This window comes from Pantherophis guttatus, chromosome 7 (assembly GCF_059756535.1).
Source record: "Pantherophis guttatus breed Tessera chromosome 7, ASM5975653v1, whole genome shotgun sequence".
Taxonomy (NCBI): Eukaryota; Metazoa; Chordata; class Lepidosauria; order Squamata; family Colubridae; genus Pantherophis; species Pantherophis guttatus.
Window position 1 is genome coordinate 53,993,139 of NC_142069.1, and position 6,000 is coordinate 53,999,138.

Genomic DNA, 6,000 nt, shown 5'->3' on the forward strand with positions numbered 1-6,000 from the left:
CTTGGAGCCCAGGAAAATAAAATCTATCACTACCTTCATTTCTTCCCCATCTATCTCCCAGGAATTGAGAGGGCTGGATGCCATGATCTTAGTTTTCTTAATGCTGAGTTTCAAGCCAACTTTTTTTTTATTGAAAAGTTTTACAAAGAAAATCCCCCCCAATATTCCCCCCACCCTTTATCCCTCCCCACCACCCCCACACCCCTTCCCCCCTTCCCACCCCGCCCACCCCCCCAGACTTCCCAGAGCAAAATACAGGGTATTTCAATTAACAATCATAAGCTAAATTAGCCTAACTATTCTTAAACTACCTAATCCCCCCCTGAAACCTTAACTCCACTATGGATAACATAAAATAAAGTTTAACATTCATTCATAAGCTATTTGATATTTTTTTGTCTGATACTTATTTTGAATATTATCAATCCATCTTCTCCATTCCGATATGTATCTTTCTTGTGTATAGTCCTTCAGATATGCTGAAATTTTCGCCATTTCCTCTAAGTTCGCTACTTTCAATGTCCATTCTTCAATAGTAGGCAAAGAGTCCTTCTTCCAATATTGCGCTACCAACAGCCTAGCTGCTGATATTAAGTTCAAGATCAGTTTAGTCTCTAATACTGTACAATCCATCGTTATACCCAATAAACACAATTGAGGAGTAAATTTCAACCTTTTTTTCAGAATGTTCTGCATCACCCACCAAATTTTTATCCAAAATGCCTTGATTTTCTTACAAGTCCACCATATATGATAATAAGTTGCATCATCACATTCACATCTCCAACATTTAGCTTGTAAATTCGGGTACATACATGATAATTTTTTAGGATCTAAGTGCCATCTGTAAAACATTTTATAAACATTCTCTCTCAAATTTTGTGCTTGCGTAAATTTAACATTTCTAACCCAAATCTTTTCCCATGTTTCCATCATCACAGGTTCCTGAAAGTTTTGTGCCCATTTTATCATACAATCCTTAACCAATTCCGTTTCTGAATCTATTTCCAATAAAGCGTTATACAACCTTTTAATATGCATCTGACTTTGATCTCTAATCTGCTTTACCAGGTTTTCCTCATTTTGCATGACACCAATTTTTTGATCTTCCCTCCATCTAGCTTGAAGCTGACCATACTGAAACCAAGTATAAATTATCCCTTCTTCTTTCAATACATTTAAAGATTTCAATTGCAATTTACCCCTTTCCATAAAAAGAAGCTCTTTATAAGTAATCACCTCCATTTTTTGTTTTATACTTATATTTTCTATTGAATGTCTGGGATTTGCCCATATAGGTATTTTGTAGTTTAGCTTATATTGATATTTTTTCCAAACTCTCAGCAACACATTCCTAAGTATATAACCCTTAAACACTTTATCCACTTTTTTTTCATATAACAAATAAGCATGCCATCCATATAACAAATCATAACCTTCCATATTTAACATTCTCTCTTCAGTTAAATTAAACTAATCACTAATTTGTGATAAAACAGCTGCTTCATAGTACAATCTTAAATTGGGCATTTTAAGACCTCCTCTCTCACGTACATCCTGTATAATTTTCAGTTTCACTCTTGGTTTCTTCCCGCCCCAAATAAAGGTATTAACCCCTTTTTGCCACTCCCTCAAGTTTCCATCTTTCTTAAGCACTGATATCATTTGAAACAAAAATAAGAACCTAGGTAATACATTCATTTTTATTACTGCTATCCTTCCCAGTAGAGATAATCGTAGCTTTTTCCAATTTTCCATTTCTTTCTGCACTTTTTGCCAAAGAACTTCATAATTGTTTTTAAATAATTTTGTATTTGAAGCTGCAATATACACTCCTAGATATTTAACCTTTTTAACTATTTCAAACCCTGTTATCCTTCCTAAATCCTCTCTTTGAGATATGGACATATTTTTAGTTATCATCTTTGTCTTGTGTTGATTTACTTTAAATCCGGACACCTTGCCATATTGACCTATTATGTCCAACATATGCGGAGCCGATTCTATAGGCTGAGATAAGGTAACAACCAAGTCATCTGCAAACGCTCTTAATCTGTAATCTTGCTGTCTAATTACAATCCCTTTTATTTTATCAGAGTCACGTATCTTATTCAACAAAACTTCTAAAGTTAAAATAAACAACAATGGGGACAAGGGACAGCCCTGCCTTGTACCTTTCTCAATTTTAAAAGCATCTGTTAAACCTCCATTAACTATTATTTGTGCTGTTTGCTCATGATATATTGCTCTAATTGATTGTGTAAAATACTCTCCAAAATGCATTTTTTCTATTATCTTAAACAAAAATTGCCAATTCAATCGATCAAATGCCTTCTCTGCATCCAGAAATATAAACGCTGCAGGGACCTGGTTGTTTTTTTCCAAATATTCCAATAAATTTAAATTTGTCTAACATTATATTTCATTTGCCTCCCTTTTATAAAACCTGATTGGTCATTATGAATTGTTTGTTGCATAACTGGCATTAACCTATTCGCTAATATCTTGGCAAAAACTTTGTAGTCAGTGTTCAAAAGTGATATTGGCCTAAAGTTTTCAGGTTTGGTACAGTTTTGATCTTCCTTCGGGATCAGTGACACAAAAGCTGTTCTCCAAGAAGGTGGAACTCCTCCCCCTGATTGAATTTTACAAAATAATGCTCTAAGTGGTTCTACCATTTCAGACTGTAAATTCTTGTAATAAACAGCTGTTAATCCATCTGTTCCCGGAGCTTTACCTGTTTTTAACTGTTTAATTGCTGCAATAATCTCCTCAGAGGTTATTGGCTGATTCAGCCCTTCCCTCTGTTCTAACGTTAATTCAGGAATATTCTCTTCCTTTAGGTATCTATCTATATCTATATCTTGTATTGAATCACTAGCATATAACTTTGTATAAAATTCTAAAAAAGACTTTTTGATCATATTCTGTTGATAAACTTCCTTACCTCTAAATTCTATCTTACCAATAACTCGTGATTTCTGTTTTTTCCTCAACACATAGGCCAACCACCTGCCTGGTTTATTAGCGTTACAAAATGTATTGTGTTTAGCATATTGTAAACTACTTGCCACTTGATCAGCTATTAACATATTAAATTGCTCTCGTAGTATATTTATTGTTTCTTTTACTTTCTTATCTCCTGGATTAAGTATGAGTAATTGTTCTTTCTCTTTTATTTCCTCCTCTATCTCTTTCCGCTTCTTTTGTTGTTTTGATCTATGTTTATTATTCATATATATTAAAGTTCCCCTCATATAAGCCTTACTTGCATCCCAAACCATTTCCATAGAAGTACCCTTATGCATATTATTGGCAAAAAATTCTTTCATTTGTTTTTTAAGCTCATTCACATTTTCTTCATATCTAAATAAATTTTCATTTAGCCTCCAAGACCTCCTTTCTCCCCTCTCCTGTTCCAGTTCCACCCAAACCGGACTATGATCAGTTAAAATTCTTGGACATATCTTGGTCTTCTTCACCCTAGAAATAAAATCATTTGTAATTAGTATGAAATCAATCCTAGAAAAGGATTGATGTCTATCGGAAAAAAATGTAAAGTCTCTCTCCTCAACATTGCGTTCTCTCCAAATATCTCTCAATTCCATATCTTCCATCATATCAAAAAAGGATTTAGGTAATTTCGCATGTGTTGAAATCTTTGATAAAGTTTTTTTTTATCTTTCTGTGTATCTATTACTCCATTCCAATCACCCATTAAGATCAAAGATTTATAGTCCCATTGTATTATTTTAGTGTGTAAAAATTTATAAAACTTATCTTGTTGTTGATTTGGGGCATATATTCCAATTAAAAGCATTTTTCCAGTCTGAGTTAATAATTCAATTGCAATATATCTTCCTTGAATATCTGTCTCAATTAAATTAGCTGATAGTTCTTTCTTTACATATATAACTAGCCCATTTTTCTTCTCCGGCGCTGATGCCACAAAGTGTGTACCTAATCTTGAATTTATCAAATATTTTTGGTCTGATAATTTAATATGTGTTTCTTGCAGACAAATAACATCATTCTTAAATTGTTTCAAATAATGAAAAACTTTCTTTCTTTTTTGTGGTGAATTTAAACCATTAACATTCCAAGATAGGAGTTTAGTTGCCATCTTTGGCCTTTCGAAGCTTTAAGAGCATCAGCTGAACATCCTCCTCCACCTTACTCTTCGGCCTAGCCCCTCCCCCCCACTGCTTCTGTTTTTTGAACTTCTTGAGGTAAATCTTGAAGTTGTTGCACTTTTAGTTGTTGTTCTTGACGTTTATAAGTTGCTCAGGTCAATCGTTCTCTTGGCTCTTCCTTCTTAAGTTGTTCCAAAGTCGGGGGTGGGCCCCCAAGATCCAAATCTTCTTCCATGGTGGTTCCTCCAGCTGCAACTTCAGCATAAGTTTGTATCTGCTTTCCATCTTTTTCTTGTTGTAACATCTCCATTTTCTTTCTACCCCCTCCTGGTGAGGGTGGATGTCCAGCCTTTAAAACATTAACATAAAAATCTTTTGCCTTCCAAACTGTGTTTAACCGGTATCTTTCTCCACTATAATTCACTATTAGTCCAGTTGGCACATCCCATCTGTACTGCACTTGTTGATTTCTCAGTTCATTTACCAAAAAACCAAAATCCTTTCTGCTTCTTAGCATTTTTGGAGGGATCTTTTTCAGAACCACCACTTCTTGTCCAGCCACTTGAACCTTGTCCTTGTAGGAAGCTTGTAAAATGTCATTTCTGATCCTCCTGGTTGTAAAATAAATCACCACATCTCTTGGCAACTGCCTTTGTCTTGCCACCCAAGAATTAATCCTGTAGATTTTATCAATTCGACTTGCCACATCATCTGGACTTTCTTTGATTAGCCCTGCAATTGCTTCTGCACAAATGTCCTTTAAGTTTTCCCAGCTATTTTCTTTTAACCCTCTCAGTCTCAAAACAAATTCCATAGCTCTATATTGTAACATTACCAGTTCATCATCCACCTTCTCTGTTTTAGTCATAATGTCTCCTACTTTGTTTTCCAGGTTCAGATTAGCTTCATTAATTTCTTCCACTCTCTCTTCCACCTGGATAATAAGTTTTGACAATCCTGAGACTGCAAAAACAATATCATCTCTTATTTCATCATGCTTTACTTCAACAACTTCTTTAATTGACTTTATATCCTCCTCAAATTTCTTTAATTTCCCTTCCATAATTACTGTTAGGTTATTCATAGCTGCAGCTTCGTTATTCATGGCTTCCTTTATAAATTCTTTGAGTTCATTAAAAGAAGCCTCCTGACTCTGTGAATCAGCCGGAAGTTGTGCTTTCTGTGTCACTACTGACACTACTGGAGAACTCCCTCCACCCCTAGGAGCTCCTGGCTTAACTTGTTTAGAAGTCATCTTTTTTTAAAAAAAATCTTTTTTTGTTTCACTGCCACAAAATCCCTTGAACAATTTTCAAAAGCTTGTAATTTATAGTCTATGATTTATTCAGCAAAATAGTCTTTTCTCCACAAGCTCTCAATTCCCAGCAGCTTTAATCCACTCTCAAAGTGCAAAGTTCTCAATAAACACTTTTGTTTCTGACTTTCACTTTCACACCCATAACAAAGGCGCCATCTTCAGCCTCCAGCTCAAAGAGATTCAATGTAAATCCGGAGTTAAGCACAGTTACTTTTAAAGCTTGTTCTCCTTTTTCCGCTCTGCCTGTGCTTGTATTCAATCAAACTCACTTTTGACAGCAGGATCGGACGCGGCGTCTGGCTCTGTTTAAAACAGAGTTGTCCTGGATCCAGAGCTTCTTAGTGGGCTGACCGAGGAGCTCTCACCCTCCAAGCCTCTGGAATCCTTTCAGAGGATTTTTGGGGAGCTCTACTCGCACCCACCGGCTCTCCTCTCCTTCTTCTCCCGATGGAGAGGTTTTTAAGCCGTCAGACAGCTGATTAGCGCTGTCAAGGCAGCTTTTACGAGATCGCGGGGCTGGCGGTCTGAAGAGACTGTCAACGATGCCTG